We start from the raw sequence: 18368 nt of genomic DNA on the forward strand, positions 1-18368 counted from the left end.
CAGGAGAAGGAATTTCACAAGGTTAATCGCTCAGTTAAGGTGGGCCAGGAACAAATCACAATGGTGGAATGACATCAGTTAAGGCCGGAACCGGCCATTTTCACTCCTTTTGTGATTCTTCACTTGCTTCAGGCCATCTGGATGTATATGTGCAGGTCACAGGGGATACAATGGCTTAGCCTGGGCTCAGAGCCTGACACTAATGGCCTTTACTTTTAGAAAATACAGTTATTATTCATAAAAAAGCTTTTATGTTAACATGTAATAGGTTTATTATATGAATATTTTAAAATTTCCTTGGCTTTAATTGGAAATAGGGTGAATATTGGTAGGTATTTACTCCATACTTATCTACCAATATTACCTCCTCCAAGTCCTTTAATTTTATTTATTTATTTAGTCTTCTGAGATGGACTGTCACCGTGTCACCCAGGTTGGAGGGCAGTGGTGTGGTCTCAGCTCACTGCAAACTCCACCTCCTCTAGGTTCAAGCGATTCTTGTGCCTCAGCCTCCTGAGTAGCTGGGATTACAGGTGTGCACCACCACACCTGGCTAATTTTTTGTATTTTTAGTAGAGACGGAGTTTCACCATGTTGGCCAGGCTAGTCCTGAACTTCTGACCTCAAGTAATCCACTGACCTTGGCCTCCTAAAGTGCTGGGATTACAGGTGTGAGCCACCACACCTGGCCTCCAAATCCTTTTAAATGAGAACAATAGCTCTTAACCTCTACTGGGCACTGACTCTGTCCGAGGCAGGATATAAAGTATTGGCATACACCTAAACAAAAACTCTTTGGGGGTCTTCCACCAGTTTATCAATTTTAAGAGTGTGAACGTGTCCCAAGACCATGAAGATTGAAACCCACCACTCAAAGAACACTAATTTAGAACCATCTCTCAAAAAGAGTAATGAACAGTTATATAGCATTTACAGTTTGCCAGGCACGGTTGTTTTTTTTTTTTTTTTTTGTGAGTGGAGTCTTGTGCTGTTGCCCAGGCTGGAGTGCAGTGGCGCCATCTCAGCTCACTGCAACCTCTGCCTCATGGGTTCAAGCAATTCTGCCTCACCCTCCTGAGTAGCTGAGGCTACAGGTGCATGCCACCACGCTCAGCTAACTTTTGTATTTTTAGTAGAGACAGGGTGTCACCATATTGGCCAGGCTGGTCTTGAACTCCCGACCTCGTGATCTACCCACCTCGGCCTCCCGAAGTGCTGGGATTACAAACATGAGCCACCATACCTGGCCCAGGCACTGTCCTAAACACTTTGTATACATACACACGCACATAAATAAACTTTCTGATTCTCATGACAATCCTATGATGTGTACTATATCCCCATTTTACAGAAGTGCAAATCGAGGCACAGGGAGCTGCTCAAGTCCCCTGATAGAGGCCATAGGCCTGGGCTTCATGTGCAGAAGAGCCTCCTCTAGATGTCCTCCTGCCTGTTGGGCCTTGTCTGTTCTGTCCTACTGCTGGGAGGGGCAGTGTCCTCCTCTTCCTCCTCTCTCTCTGTTTTCACATTTCTTACTGAGGGCTTGGCCCAGCCAACTGTGAAAGATTGTACCAGACAGCGCAGGCTGAGGTGGGAGCTGCGAGGTGGGGAAGGGAGCCTGAGGTGACTTGAGTTACATAAGGGCCCCTGGGACAGGGGACAGTTATGTAATGGTGGGGAGAGGAGGGCAGGGGTGGCACAGTGAGTCAGGGCTAGGGAAGGCACCAGGAGCTGGAAGAGGAAAGAGGAGGACAGGGCAGAGGAAATTGTCTGTTGCTAGCCAGGGTGGCTACCATGCAGGAGGAAACCAGGACAGGGGATCGGGGTGGTTCTTCCGTCCTGTTGCTGCCCGCAGTGCCAAGGCCCCTGCCCTGACAGGCTCCACTCTCCACTCTCCTGGCCCCACTGAGTACAGATGATTCTGGCAGTCCTCTCATATATTTTTACCAAACTCCTTGACTGTTTAATTAGCCAGAGCCCATTTCTGTTGCTTGCAAACAAGAACCCAGAGTAATACAGAGCCCTTTCCTGCCCAAATACCTGAATGGACAGGGGTCTGGAAACTTCCAGGCATGCGGTAGGTGCTCAATGTATGCACATTGAATGGATAAGAACACAATGGCCGGGTGTGGCTCACGCCTGTAATCCCAGCACTTCAGGAGGTGGAGGTGGGAGGATCACCTGAGCCCAGGAGCTTGAGACCAGCCTGGGCAGCATGGCGAGACCCTGTCTCTACAAAAAAAACCTAAAAAATTAGCCAGGCCTGGTGGTGCGCACCTGTGGTCCCAGCTACTTAGGAGGGGCTGAGGCAGGAGGATTACTTGAGCCCAGGACTTTGAGGCTGCAGTGAGCTGTGATTGCACCGCTGCACTCTGGCCTGGGCCACAGAACAAGACTGTCTCAACAAAAAAAATAATAATAATAATCCTAACCCCAAGGTATCAGAAAGTGGGGTCTTTGGGAGGTAATTAAGTCTTGAGGGTGGCCATTGTGTTCTTATCCATTCGATGTGCATACATTGAGCATCTACCATGTGCCTAGAAGTTTCCAGACCCCTGTCCATTCAGGTATTTGGGCAGAAAAGGGCTCTGTATTACTCCGAGTTCTTGTTTGCAAGCAACAGAAATGGGCTCTGGTTAATTAAACAGTTAAGGAGTTTGGTAACAAGATATGAGAGGCCTTCCAGAATCATGAGTGGGATTAGACCTTTTGTAGAGGAGATCCCAGAAAGTATTTTAGCCCTGTTTTCACCCTGTGGGGGACACAGTGAGAGGACAGCATCCATGAACCAGCAAGCAGGCCCTCACTAGACATGGAATCTGCCAGTGCCTGGATCTTAGACTCCCTAGCCAGAGCTGTGAACAAGATACTTCTGTTGTTTCTAAATTACTCAGTCTTGGCCGGGTGTGGTGGCTCACACCTGTAATCCCAGCACTTTGGGAGGCCAACGTGGAAGGATCACTTGAGGTCAGGAGTTGGAGACCAGCCTGGCCAACATGTGAAATCCCATCTCTGCTAAAAATACAAAATTAGCTAAGTGTGGTGTCACATGCCTGTAATCTCAGCTACTCGGGAGGCTGAGGCAGGAGGATCCTGGGAGGCAGAGGTTGCAGTGAGCTAAGATTGTGCTACTGCACTCCAGTCTGGGCAGCAGAGTGAGACTGTTTCAAAAAAATAAAAAAAAATCCTGAGTCAAATAAAGTATTTTGTTATAGCAGCCAGAAGGAATCAGGATAGAGATTCGAACTTCTCTGATGTGTTGGAATAATCTTCAGTGAAACTGGAGTCTGAGCTTGTGTCTTGGACTTAATGTCAGGGCTGGGAATTTTCTTTGCTTTTTTTTGAGATGGAGTATTGCTCTGTCACCCGGGCTGGCTGGAGTGCAGAGGCACAGTCTCGGCTCACTGCAACCTTCGCCTCCTGGGTTCAAGAAATCCTCCTGTCTCAGCCTCCTGAGTAGCTGGGATTACAGGCATGTGCCACCACGCTCAGCTAATTTTTGCACTTTTAGTAGAGACAAGGTTTCGCCATGTTGGCCAGGCTGGTCTCAAACCCCTGACCTCAGGTGATCTACCCACTTCGTGTGGGTATACACACACGTATACACACGTATACACACGTATACACACGTATACACACACATACACACACATACACACATATATACACATATACACACATATATATACATACACACACATACACATGTATATACATATATATACACACACATATACACACACACATACACATGTATACACATATATATACACATACACATATATACACACATGTATACACACATGTATACACACATGTATACACACACGTATACACACATGTATACACACGCATACACACATGTATACACACGTATACACACGCATACACACATATACACACATGTATACACACATATATACACATATATATACACACACATATATACACATATATATATACACACACACAGAGATTTTATATGTATATATACACACACACAGAGAGTGCACACATCAGAGAGCTTTGTTTTCTTTCTCATAAGGGCACTAATCCCATGGTGGGGGCCCTGCTCTCATGACCTCTTCTAAACCTAATCACCTCTCTAAGGCCCCACCTCCTAATACCATCCCACTGGGATGAGGGCTTCAACATATGAATTTGAGGGGACACGAATATTCGGTTGATAACAGAAGAAATATCTGGGGGATCCAGGTGAAGCAAGAGGGGATGGGTGTGTGCTCAGTGAGCAGAATTGGAGTCGGGCATGAGACAGCCGCCTGCCAGAGCTGCTCTCCGGGAATAGAGCTGGTGGTGCAGGTGGGCACCTTGGGAAGCAGGCTCTGAGGTGGAGACGGCACATGGGAAAGGTTTTGGGGGGTGCTCTTGGGATCAGCATCCAGGGCGGGAGGAGGCAGCACTGGGCAGAGGGACGGGTTGGGCTGCATTATCTTCCCAGCAGCTCCGGAACTGGCCTCGTAGAGTTGCCCACACTGGGGAGAGGGGGCTGAGCCTTCGTGCCTCACATCAAAGCAGCTGCAGACCCTGGCTGAGTGCTCACCTGCTTCCTGAAAGCAAGAGGCTGGGAGGGGACTCGACCACCAGCAGGTATTCATCGTCTCCATTCTCTGTTACTCACTCTTGCTCCCCTTGCCCTTGGCCGTGCCCCCTGTTGACCTCAGTGGTTCACCCAGGGACTGATCAAGACCTTCACTGCTGAGGGTCCTGAGACCCTGGTCATCATCCCCTCCCTTCTCAGGCTGTGGCTGTTGCATGTGACCATTTCCCATCCAAAGTGAGCCAGAGGCTGGGTGTGGTGGCTCAGGTCTGTAATCCAGCGCTTTGGGAGGCCGGGGTGGGAGGATCACATAAGGTCAGGAGTTTGAGACCAGCCTGGGCAACAGAGTGAGACCTTGTCTCTGTAAAAAAAAAAAAAAAAAAAAAAAAAAAAAAAAAAATTAAAAATTAGCTGGGCAGGGTGGTGTGCACCTGTGGTCCCAGTTACTTGGGAAACTGAGGCAGGAAGAGGACTTGAGCCCAGGAGTAGGAGGCTGTAGTGAGCTATGATGGCACCACTGAACATCAGCCTATGTAACAGAGTGAGATGCTGTCTCTCTTAAAAAAAAAAAAAAGTCGGGTGACTAGAAATGCCCAGGTGAAATCATCCGAGGGCTAAACATCTTCCCTGGCCCCAGACAGCCTTCCCTCCTCCTGACAGCGGAGTTCATTCCTCTGCCCAGGACAGAGGTTCCTTTCTTTGCCTGCTCATGCTTCCCACCATGAAGAGTCCAAAGGGACCAGGTGGCAGCTGCAGCGTGAGATTTAATGGGATACTGTCTGTGTCCCTGGCGGAAATGTTTTTCCTCTGGGAACCAAGACCCCAACATCCTGCAGAGCCCAGAGTTTCAGCTGAGTGGTGGTGGTAGCTGCCCCGTCCCTATACTCCCTGTCCCCACACCCAACCTGCCTCCCAAATGCACACCCCTGCCTGCCCCAGAAGCGCCGAGTGTGCATCCATGACCTAGATGGTGACTTTCCTTCTTGAACTCCGCTTTCAGGTTCTCATTCAGTGGTGAATTTGGAGGCTCCCGCTTCTTCTCTTAGACCTCATTTCCCCGGATTTCCACTTGGGGGAGACATCTCTCTTTGTCCTGACCTTTACATCTGTCTCTGGTCAGACGCCTCATTAAAAAAAAAACCTTCACTGTCTTTGGCGTGTCCTGTGCTTTGGGCTTTGTTATAAATGAGTAGATGGGATTGAGTGGAAGAAGTAATGGTGCCCCTGATCATCTATTTTCTTTTCTTAGAGACAGAGTCTGTCTCTGTTGCCCAAACTGGAGTGCAGTGGTGTAATCATAGCTCACTGCAACCTCAAACTTTTGGGCTCCAGTGATCCTCCTACCTCAGCCTCCAGAGTAGATGGGACTATAGGTGTGTACCATCACACCCTGCTAATTTTTACATTTTTTGTAGAGATAGGGTCTCACTAAGTTGCCCAGGTTGGCATCTAACTCCTGGTCTCAAATGATTCTCTTGCCTCAGCTTCCCAAAGTGCTTGGATTACAGGCATGAGCCAAAGCACCCAGCCTCCTCTGACAAATTTTTGAATGTACAATCTCTACACTGCCCAGGGCTGCCAGAGACACACGGATTCCTGGGCTCGGACACATGACATGGGGCAAATTCTTAAAGGCGTCTGAGAACATCTCTCTTGTAAGGATTAGTAATACTATTTACAGTGTGTATGAGCATATATTTGTTTATTAATTCATTCAATTGTTCATTCATTCTTTGCCCTATTCCAAAAAGAACAGAGGCAAGCCCATTGCTTATTAAACAACCTCATAGACAACGTTGTAAACAAGCAAATCGCAGTGTGCTGGTGGCTGAAGTTGCTTGGGGTCCAAAAGGTTTCTAAGTAACAGCTGGTGGCTGTAATCCCAGCATTTTGGGAGGCTGAGGAAGGTGGACCATTTGAGGTCAGGAGTTCAAGACCAGCCTGGCTAACATGGTGAAACCCTGTCTCTACTAAAAATACAAAAATTAGTTGGGTATGGTGTTGCTTACTTGTAATCCCAGCTACTTGGGAGGCTGAGGAAGGACGTTGAACCCAGGAGGTGGAGGTTGTAGTGAGCAGAGATTGCACCATTACCCTCCAGCCTGGGCAACAAAGTAAGACTCCGTCTCAAAAAAAAAAAAAAAAAAAAATCAGCTGATTATATAAATTCACAGTAGCACAGATCACTGTTTGAGTTGCCAACACTACATTGTAAACTACTCCAAAATGCAGTGGCTTAAAATAAACCACTGATTTGCTCATGACTGTGGTACACACAGGGCTTATCTGTGGTTCTTATGGCATCCACTAGGACTGGAAGATCCAAGCTCATCTCTCATGTTCCAGGGCCTTCTTTTCAAGTGAACTTCTCTCCAGTAGGGTGGGTGGACTTCTTTAGGCCGTGATGGCTGGGTTCCAAGAGAGAGTGGTCCGACAGGCCAATCCTCAGAGCAAATCTGCTGGCCTCCTACATGCAAATGTCCTATTGACTGAAGCGAATCCCATGGCCAAGCCACGTCAGTGTGGGAGGGGACCACACAAGGGTGCCCATTTGGGGGCCGTCAATGTCTCTGTCTACAACCATCATTTGAATCTCTCTTGCAGTCATGTCATAGTCGACAGAGCAGGGCTTGAATCCTACCTCTGCCACATACCAGCTTGTTACGTACGGGTTGAACTGTAACCCTTCTGCTGTGGTTTGGATATTCCCCCCTCCAAAACTCATGTTGAAACTTAATCCCCAACATGACGGTATCGAGAGGTGGGGCCTTTAAGAGGTGATCAGATCACGGAGGCTCTGCCCTCATGAATGGGTTAATCCACTTATGGATTAATGGGTTAATGGATTATCATGGGAGTGGAAGTAGTGGCTTTATAAGAAGAGGAAGAGAGACCTGAACTAGTGAGCAGCTCAGCCCCCTCACCACGGGATGCCCTGCACTGCCTGGGGACTCTGCACAGGGTCCGCCACCAGCAGGAGGCCCTCAGCACATGCGCCCCCTTGACCTGTGGGTTCCTGGACTCCACAACTGTAAGGAACAAATTCTTTGTTTATAAATTATCCAGTTTCAGGTCTTCTGTTACAAGCAACAGAAAATGGACTGAGACACATTCTTCCCAAATGTATATGTTGACATTCTAACCCCTGGTACCTCAGAATGTGACCTTATTTGGAGAGAGGGTCTTTACAGAGGTCTTAAGGGTGGCCCTAATCCAATATGACTGAAAGTTCATATTCCGGGCGCCTGGCCTGGAAGTTTGGGTTTTATTCTGAGTGAGGGGAAGGCCTTGGAGGGTGACTGGGGTCCTTATAATAAGGGGAAATTCGAACACAGACACAGAGGGAAGATGAGAGAGAGAGAGAGAACCATCTACAGTCCAAGGAGAGAGGCCTTGAATGTGATTTTCCTTTATAGCCCACAGAAGGAACCAACTCCGCCAATATCTTGATTTTGGACATCTGGCCTCCAGCACTGTAAGCCAATAAATGTCTGTTGTTTAAGGTCCACAGTCTGTGGTACTTTGTTTGTTATAGCAGCTCTGGAATGCTAATCCATAGCTATAGGAGGTGAACAAGTCATCAACTTCTCTGTACCCCAGTCTTCTCCTCTGTACCCCAGGGCTAATAATACTACCTATATGACTTGATACAGCAACTTACAAGCACTTGTTACTTACCAGGCACTGTCCTAGGCCCTTGGGATACAGGAGACAGATGATATTTCTGGTCTCATGGAGCTTACCTTCATGACATACAGAAAATAGGCAAGTAAATACAATACTTGAGATAATTTGAGATAGTGATAAATGCTAGGAAGAAAATAAAATGGGCTGGATGTAGTGGCTCATGCCTGTAATCCCAGGACTTTGGGAGGCCAAGGCAGGAGGATCACTTGAGGCCAGGAGTTTGAGATCAGCCTGGGCAACATAGCGAGACCCTGTCTCTACTAAAAATAAAAAAAAATTAGCCAGGCGTGGTAGTGCACACCTTTAGTCCCAGTTACTCGGGAGCCTGAGGCGGAGGATCACTTGAATCCAGGAATTTGGGACTGCAGTGAACTGTGATTGTACCACTGTATTCCAGCCTGTGTGACAGAGCAAGACCCTGTCTAAAATAAAGTAAAATAAAATAAATAAAATAGTGTGATGTGCTAGAAAGTAACAGGTGTAAAAGGGACTCCTTTGGATAAGGCGATCAAGGCAGGGCTCTGTGAGCAGGGACCTGCAGTATGAGAAGCTGCTACACGTGGAAGATGAGCGGGAGGTGTGGTTCAGACAGCAGAAAAGGCAGGTGCAAAGGGCCTGGAGTGGGAAGGAGTATTGCGTGTTGGAGGAACAGGAAGAAAGATGGAGTGGCTGGAGCATGGTGAACAAGAGGGAGAGGGTGTTGGGCCATGGGGTCATGGGAGTTGATGCTGGACAACCTTGTAGTTGGAAGTTTTTTTTTTTTTTTGAGATGGAGTCTTGCTCTGTTGCCCAGGCTGGAGGTGCAGTGGCAAAATCTCTGCTTACTGCAACCTCCACCTCTCGGGTTCAAGCGATTCTCCTGCCTCAGCCTCCCCAGTAGCTGAGATTACAGGCATGTGACACCATGTTTGGCTAATTTTTTTTTTTGTATTTTTTTTTTTTTTTGTATTTTTTAGTAGAGACGGGGTTTCGCCATGTTGGTCGGGCTGGTCTCAGACTCCTGACCTCAAATGATCTGCCCACCTTGGCCTCCCAAAGTGCTGGGATTACAGGCATGAGCCGCCGCACCCGGCCTGGAAGTTGGGGTTTTATTCTGAGCGAGGGGAAGGCCTTGGAGGGTGGACAGCAGAGCAGCAGCCCGATCTGACCTTTGGATTAAGAAAGTCACTGCAGCTGCTGGGTGGAGACTGGTCCGGGAGCACCAAAGCAGAAACGGGAGATCAGTGGGAGGCAATGCAGATATCAGCGGACTTCCACCCAACCTGAGCTGCTGGCTGACCTTGACTTTCTCTGTCCCTTCCCTTTGAGAGGCACCTCCTCCAAGGATGTCCATCTCTTGGTCCCCAGATCGTGTGACTGTGTCACAGGGCAAAAGGGACTGTGCAGATACGATTAAGGACGTTGGGATGGGGAGATGACTCGGGCTGATCTGGGTGGCCCAATATAATCACCAGTATCCTTATGAGGGCAAGAGAGGAGACAGGAGGGCCCAGGTCTGAGAAGGAGATGTGAGGATGGAAGCAGAGAATTGCTAGCACCTCGCGTTATTTTATTTTATTTTAGACAGGTCTTGCTCTATCACGCAGGCTTGAGTGCAGCAGTGCAGTCATAGTTCACTGCAGCCTCAAATTCCTGGATTCAAGTGATCCACCTGTCTCAGCCCCCTGAGTAACTGGGACTACAGGTGTGCACCACCATGCCTGGCTAGTTTTTAAAAGTTTTGACTGCTCAGTGGAAGGGAATTTTCGGGGTTCAGGACGTACTGCCTTAACACATGGTACCTTGTATTGGAGAAAACAGCAGAAGCACGAAGGCTACTCTCACCTTCCCGTCACCCTGCTCCCCTGAAGCCGGTCATAAAACCTTCATTTGAGGGGTGCCCACCCAGAGGAAAAGGAATATCTTATCCTTTTTTTTTGTTTTGTTTTGTTTTGAGACAGGGTCTTGCTCCATTGCCCAGCTGGAGTGCAGAGGTACGATCATAGCTCATTGCAGCCTCAAAATCCTGGGCTCAAGCAATTCTCTTGCCTCAGCCTCCCCAGTAGTAGCTTAGACCACAGGCATGAACTGTAATACCTGACTAAGGTTTATTTATTTTTTTCTTTTTTTGGTAGAGATGGGGTCTTGCCATGTTGCCCAAGCTGATATCCTCATCCCCAAAGACACAGAGATGCTAAGAATCTAAACAAACAGGCCATGCTAAATTTCCCCCAGTTTACTACCGTTAGATCATGCCCCTTGTGTCTAATCATAGTTCCTCACAATGGTACACCCTTCATCAAATTTATCATAAAAACACGCAGGTTTCCTATGCACAATAGCAAAGACAGAATTAACCTAGGTGCCCATCAATGGCGCATTGGATAAAGAAAATGTGGTACAGCTACACCATAGAATACTGCATGGCCAAAAGAAGAACAAAACCATGTCCTTTGCAGCAACATGAATGGAGTTGTAGGCCATTATCCTAAGCAAACCAATCAGAAACAGAAAACCAAATACTGCATGTTCTTACAAGTGGAAGCGAAACATTGGGTACACGTGACATAAAAAAGGGAACAACAGACCAGGTGCGATGGCTCACGCCTGTAATCCCAGCACTTTGGGAGGCCAAGGCGGGTGTATCACTTGAGGTCAAGAGTTCGACTCCAGCCCGGCCAACATAGTGAAACCCCATCTCTACTAAAAATACAAAAAATTGGCGGGCGTAGTGGCGGGCGTCTGTAATCCCAGCCACTCAGGAGGCTGAGGCAGGATAATCAAATCGCTTGAACCTGGGAGGCAGAGGTTATAGTGAACTAAGATCATGCCACTGCACTCCAGCTTGGGTGACAGAGTGAGATTCGTCTCAAAAAAAAAAAAAAAAAAGGAACAATAAACACTGAGAAATGCAAGAGTACCAGAGGGGGGCAAGGATTGAAAAACTACCTACTGGGTACTATGCTCGCTACGTGGGTGACGGGTTCAATCATAATCGTACCCCAAATCTCAGCATCACACAATATACCTTTGTAGCAAACCTGCGCTTGTATCTTCAAATCTAAAATACAAGTCGCAAAAATAAAAATAAAATAAGCTACAAATGGGTTAAACACACACACACACACACGTTTCCCTGTTTCCTTGGGTTTTCATTCTAAATGTTCCCATGTCACATAAAACTTGTGTTAAATAAATTGCTATGCTCTTCTCTGATTCATGAGTCTTTTATTATGGGTGCCTCTGCCATGAACCTAAGATGAGTGGGGAAATAAATCTTGCCTCCCCTACAGGACCATGAGCCAAGGTGTGCGGCAGCCTTTAGAATCCGGAGAAGACAAGGACACAGATTCTCCCCTCCAGCTCTACCGACACATTGACTTTCAGGCCAGTATAACCTGTTACAGAATTTTGACCTCCAGAACTGTACAATAATACATACGTATTGTTTTAAGTCATGACGTTTTTGTTAATTTTTAAAAGTCTCAGCAAGAAAGGAATACAAGTATCTCCTTAAAGGAGCCTAGACCAGCTGGGAGACCTTGACTTCACCACCCGGTAGGCCTGGACTCCTTAGCATCACACCTCTGATCCTCTGTTAGGGGTGAAAATTGTCCACCAAACCCGAGGGAAGCAGAAGAAAGAGAGGTGGGCTCAGTGAGTCACACCCAGTGGCTGAGAGTGGAGCTTGCCTGCTGATACTCACATGCTCCTTCGATGTCTGTGCAATAGTGTCCAGCACGGGGTGAAGCATTTATTTTTACAAACCATTTCAGAGAAAAACAGCATTAGAAAGAATCTGCTGACCGGGACTGCATTGAACAAGATATGCAATTTTTTTTTTTTTTTTTTTTTTGAGACACGGTCTTGCTCTGTCACCTAGGTTGGAGTACAGGGAGGTGCAATCATACTGCAGCCTCAACCTTCCGGGCTCAAGAGATCCTTCCACCTCAGTCTCCTGAGCAGCTGAGACTCCAGGCACCACCACACCTGGCTTATTAAACCAAAATGAGGGGATGCCATGTTGTCCAAGCAGTCTCGAACTCCTGGGCTCAAGTGATCCTCTTGCCTCAGCCTCCCAAAGTCTCGGGATTACATGCGTGAGCCATTGCACTTGGCCATATATGTATCACTCAACCACAAATTCCTGCTTCATGCTTTCCAATGTGTTAAGTAGGCACCTGTATTAGTTTTGTGGAGCTGCCATAACCAATTACCACAAACTATGTGGCTTAAAACAATGGAGATGTATTCTCTCACAGTTCCGGAGGCCAGAAGTCCACAATTAAGGTGTCTGCAGGGCTGTGGTTTCTTTGAAGTTTCTAGGGCAGAATCCCTCTTTGCCTCTTCCAGCTTCTGGGAGCCCCAGGTGTTCCTTGACTTGTGGCTGCATGGGTCCTCTCTTCGTCTTTTTGTTTTTGAGATGGAGTTTTGCTCTTTTTGCCCAGGCTGGAGTGCAATGGCGTGATCTCGGCTCACTGTAACCTCTGCCTCCCGGGTTCAAACAATTCTCCTGCCTCAGCCTCCTGAGTAGCTGGGATTACAGGCACCCGCCACTACGCCCGGCTAATTTTTTGCATTTTTAGTAGAGATGGGGTTTCACCATGTTGGCCAGGCTGGTCTCGAACTCCTGACCTCAGGTAACCCACCCTCCTTGGCCTCCCAAAGTGCTAGTAAGGGAGGAGACCACCCCTCATATTGTCTTATGACCAATTTCTGCCTCAAAGAAAAATTAGGAGTTAAAGAAAAGACAGAAGTGAAATCAGTAATCAGATAGCCCGGCACTGCATTCCAGACCTGGTAATTAAAGGCTGACCCCTGACTTAACTGGTTATCTACAGATTCCAGACATTGGATGGAAAAGCACTGCGAAAATCCCTGTCTTGTTCCGTTCCGTTCTGATTACCGGTGCATGCAGTCCCCAGTCACGTAGCCACTGCTTGCTCAATCAATCACGATCCTCTCACACGGACTCCCTTAGAGTTTTAAGTCCTTAAAAGGGACAGGAATTGCCCACTCAGGGAGCTTGGTTTTTGGAGACGTGAGTCTGCCGATGCTCCCAGCTGAATAAAACCCTTTCCTTCCACAGCTTGGTGTCTGTGGCTCATCCTGTTACACTAGGATTACAGGTGTGAGCCACTGCGCCCAGCCCTCTCTTCATCTTATATCAGTTACTAGACTTATAGCCTATCCTTACCCAATATGACTTCATCTTTTTTTTTTTTTTGGAGACAGGGTCTGGCTGTTTCCCATGCTGGCATGCAGCAGCATGATTGTGGCTCACTGTAGCCTCGACTTCCTGAGCTTAAGCAATACTCCCAACTCAGTCTCTGAGTAGCTGGGACTACAGGAACGTGCCACCCTGCCCAGCTAATTTTTTTTTGGTTGTGTAGAGATGGGGTCTCACTATGTTGCCCAGGCTGATCTCAAACTCCTGGGGTCCAGCAATCCTCCTGCCTCAGCCTCTTAAAGTGCTTGGATTACCAGGGTGAGCCATAGCACCCAGCCATGGCATTATCTAATTCCATCTACGAAGCCCTTATTTCCAAAAAAGATCACATTCTGAGATTCTGAGTGGACACGAATTTTTGGGGAAAATAATTCAACTCATGACAGAGGCCCTTAACAATTCATGTGATTTCACTGCAATCCTGTGGGGCAGATAAGGAAGGGATTGTTTTCATCTTTATTTTACAGTTGAGAAAACTAAGGCTTAGAGAGCCTTAGAGGCTTCCAAGCCACTGCACCATTCACTCATTTATTGAATCAATAAATAAGATATTCCAGCCTGGGCAACATGGCAAAACCTTGTCTCCAAAAAACTACAAAAATTAGCCTGGCTGGTGGTGTGTGCCTGTAGTTCCAGCTACCCAGGAGGCTGAGGTGTGAGAATGGCTTGAGCCAGGGAGGTTGAGTCTGCAATGACCGATGATTAGGCCACTGCACTCCAGACTGGGCGACAGAGACAGTGTCTCAAAAAATAAAAATAAATAAAAATGATATGAGCCAGGTACTGTTGCAGACACAGCAAGGAAGAAGACAAGAATCCTTGTCCTATCAGAACTGGCATTCTAGTGGGGGAAGAGATGACAAGCAAGGGACGTGTAGTCTAAGGTATTACATTGTGTTGCATCTTAGATGGGGATGAACGCTGTAATATACAGTGCTGGGGGGTGGGGAGTGGCGGTGTCGCCATTTTAAATAGGGTCTGGAGAGAAGGGCACCGCTGAGCAGAGGCTTGGAGGAGTGAGAGATGGAGCCATGGGGATATCTGGGGAAGAGTATTCCGAGTACGGGAACAGCCTATGCAATGGCCGGTGGTGACCTAGAACCAGGCTTTTGTGTTTTCTGGCATGCCGTGCTGCCCTCTCTCTCTTCTAGGGTTTGTTATATTTTGTCAGCCTCCGAGGCTCACAGCCTGAGAGGCTCCCCACCTCCCCCATGCTCGCCACTTTTTTTTTTTTTTTTTTTTTTTTTTGAGACGGAGTGTCAGTCTGTCGCCCAGGCTGGAGTGCAGTGGCCCTATCTCAGCTCACTGCAAGCTCCGCCTCCCGGGTTCACGCCATTCTCCTGCCTCAGCCTCCCAAGTAGCTGGGACTACAGGCGCCCGCCACCACGGCCGGCTAATTTTTTCTATTTTTAGTAGAGACGGGGTGTCACCGTGTTTGCCAGGATGGTCTCGATCTCCTGACCTCGTGATCCGCCCGCCTCGGCCTCCCAAAGTGCTGGGATTACAGACGTGAGCTCGCCACTTTTGAATCCCACAACGGGATAGCCTCTGAGCCAGTGCTGAGCTTCCAGCAGGGCCCGGGAAGTGGCCTGCAGTGAAGCATAGGGGCCACAGGGTGGCAGTGTTTCCTGCGGATGTGACTCCCACCCAGCTCTGGGGCGCTCAGGGCGTAATTGGTTAATGCAGGTCTGTTTCTCTTTGTCCTTGAAAGGACAGCAACTTTGAGCTCCGAGGAGCAGTCTTCTTTGTATTTTACGGCTTTTTGAGTCTTTCCTTTCTGCCTCCCCAGGATGAGGAATGGTGTGTGAGGAGAGTAGGACTCTCTCCCATGGGGGACTGCTGAGAGGATCACGGTTTTAGGGTATGGGGTGTGAAAAGGAACTTGAGACTCAGAGAGGGGAAGTGATCCAAAGTCACACAGCTGAGTGGTACCTGAACTGCACTTTCTGATCCTTGCATCCGTTCCTGTCCACTATGCCACTTGGTCAGCTTTCACAGGCCGGGATGCAAATGGAGACGTTGGGGTTAGGATGGAGGATGGGGAAGGGAAAGATGCTGAATGAGGACTGGGTCAAGAGTCCAGAGATCTCTGGATCTCTCCCAGCGCATGAGAAGTGGAATTGGAAAGGTGGTCAGTCCTTGCTGCTGGGGTAGACCCTGGGACTCAGTTTTCTTATCTGTAAAATGGAAGTAAATGGGCCAGCCACGGTGGCTCACATCCTTAATCCCAGCACTTTGGGAGGCCATGGTGGGCAGATTGCCTGAGCTCAGGAGTTCAAGACCAGGGTGGCCAACATGGTGAAGCCCTGTCTCTACCAAAAAAATAAAAAAATTAGGTGGGCGTGGTGGCATGCGCCTGTAGTCTCAGCTATTCAGGAGGCTGAGATGCGAGGATGGATTGAGCCCAGGAGGTGGAGGTTGCAGTGAGCTATGATCGTACCACTGCACTCCAGCCTAGGTGACAAAGTGAGACCTTGTCTCCAAAAAAAAAAAGAAAAAAAAAAAAGAAAAGAAAAAGAAAAAAAAAAGATAAATGAATGGGTAATAATACATGTATGTAGATCCCAAATGTTGGCTAGTGTTGTAGGTAAGGCTTTTATTCCGACCTCTCAAGATCTATGTTGGTGGAAAAAAATGACCTGAACTTTGAGGAATTAGGTACACTTGGTCTCAGAGCCCACTTCATAGCTGTATGATCTTAACCTCTCTGAACCTCAGTTTCTTCCTCTGTAAAATGGGTCTAATAACATCAAGGATTAAGTGAGATAATCCAGGTAAATCCAGGTAAACATCCAGCTCAGTTCTTGGCATATAATGAATATTTGCTATATGTTAATACTGGTTGGGATAGGGAGGAGAGGGTAGCTAAGGTCAGAATGGTGGGGGGGTTGGGGCTCAGCAATATAGAAATGAGGGCAAACACTCACTTCTCAGGGTGGCAAGGGAAGGCTGAGAATATGGTTTTATTATTATTACTGTTATTTATTTATTTTTTTGAGATGGAGTCTCGCTCTGTCACCCAAGCTGGAGTGCAGTGGTGTGATCTTGGCTCATTGCAACCTCCGCCTCCTGGGTTCAAGTGATTCTTCTGCCTCAGCCTCCCCAGTCACTGGGATTACAGGCGTGTGCCACCATGCCTGGCTAATTTTTTGTATTTTTAGTAGAGATAGAGTTTCACCATGTTGGCCAGGCTGGTCCCGAACTCCTGACTTCAAGTGATCCACCCGCCTCAGCCTCCCAAAGTGCTGTGATTACGGACGTGAGCCACCATGCCCAGCCTGGATTGATTTATTTAATTTAGAGACGGAGTCTTCCTGTGTTGGCTAGGGTGGTCTCAAACACCTTGCCTCAAACAGTCCTCTAAAAGTGCTGGGATTACAAGTATGAGCCACCACTTCCGGCCAACTCTTGACTTTATAAGTAAAGATAAAATAATAACCATAGCAGCTACTATTTCTTAAATACATACATTATTTCCATTCTTTCTCGCAATTGTCTAAGAGGTGAGAATCTTTATTATCCCCATTCACCGCAGGGGTGACTGAGGCTCAGAAAGGTCAGTCATTTGCCTAAGGTCACATAGTTGATAAGTGGAAGAACCTGAACTCGAACTTCTGGAAGCCAAAGCCATCATTCAGTACTGCCACTGTGCCATAATGTTCTCTAATTTTCCTGGTAATCAGTTTCCCTAATCGGCACTGATGAGGGCTCTCGAGATGATGAAATCTACAGGGACTCATTTCGTAATGCAGATGTCTTGTCCTCAACTCTCAGTGATAGTCTCCAATTCTTCTGGTTCCCCTGCCTCCAGGGGAGAAGTGAGCTGGTCTTTTTTGTGTTTTTGTTTTTGGAGACAGGGTCTCCCTCTGTGGCCCAGGCTGGAGTGCAGTGGTATGATCTTGGCTCACTGCAACCTCTGCTTTCCGGATTCAAGCGCTTCTGCCACCTAAGCCTCCTGAGTAGCTGGGATTATAGGCATGGGCCACCACAGGCCGGCTAATTTTTGTATTTTTACCAGAGACAGGGTTTCACCATATTGGTCAGGCTGGTTTTGAACTCCCAACCTTAGGTGATCTGCCCGCCTTGGTATCCCAAAGTGCTGGGATTACAGGTGTGAGCTGCCATGCCCAGACTTTTTTTTTTTTTTTTTTAAACAGTTAATCTTTTAAAATTGTTTTTACTTTTTATGATGGTAGTTTCCACAACCATATGTAGTATGTGTAGATTCAACATTGCCCAGATTTAGTAGATATCAATCGTTGCAATCTCATTTCATCTATCCCCATAGCCCAAATTCAAAATTTTTTCTTAAGAGGGATTTCTCAAAATTTAACTTAAATATTTTTTAAAGTCAAAATCGACCCCACTCCTCCCTCCACACTTAGTCTGTTTGGTTTTTTTCTGAGAATATTCAAAGTAAAATTTTAGGTATTATATCTATGTCCTGGATTTTCTTTTTTCTTTTTTTTCTTTTTGAGAGGGTCTTGCTCTGTCACCTGGGCTGGAGCACCATGGCGTGATCATGGCCCACTGCAGCCTTGACCTCCTGGGCCCAAGCAATCCTCCCACTTCAGCTTCTCGAGTAGCTGGGACTATAAGCACATGCCACCACACCCAGTTAATTTTGTTTTAATTTTTGTAGAGACGGGGTTCTCACTGTGTTACCCAGGCTGGTCTCAAATTCCTAGGCTCAAGTGATCCTCATGACCTCCCAAAGTGCTGGTGTTATAAGCACGAGTCACCACACCCAGCCTATGGCAGGGATCTTTTAAAGTTGTTCTATGCACTCGTACTGTGTTGGGCATACTTATACCAATAAAAAATGTGTTCCACTGCAAGTAAGAGACGACTCAAATAATAGGAGCTTACACAAGGCATTTAGGTAATGGGAAGTTTGGAAGTAGGGGGTCAGAG

The 18368-nt window shown here is 47.3% G+C and overlaps 1 long non-coding RNA gene across 1 annotated transcript in view; it reads left to right on the plus strand.

The window, feature by feature from the left end:
- Positions 1 to 18368, plus strand: part of LOC144338083 (uncharacterized) — a 36976-nt gene that overhangs the window by 602 nt on the left and 18006 nt on the right. The window contains exons 2-3 of the long non-coding RNA XR_013411892.1: positions 4460 to 4608; positions 11518 to 11611. This is a non-coding gene — a long non-coding RNA (uncharacterized LOC144338083). The remainder of the gene's footprint in view (positions 1 to 4459; positions 4609 to 11517; positions 11612 to 18368) is intronic.

Source organism: Macaca mulatta, chromosome 20 (assembly GCF_049350105.2).
Source record: "Macaca mulatta isolate MMU2019108-1 chromosome 20, T2T-MMU8v2.0, whole genome shotgun sequence".
NCBI lineage: Eukaryota > Metazoa > Chordata > Mammalia > Primates > Cercopithecidae > Macaca > Macaca mulatta.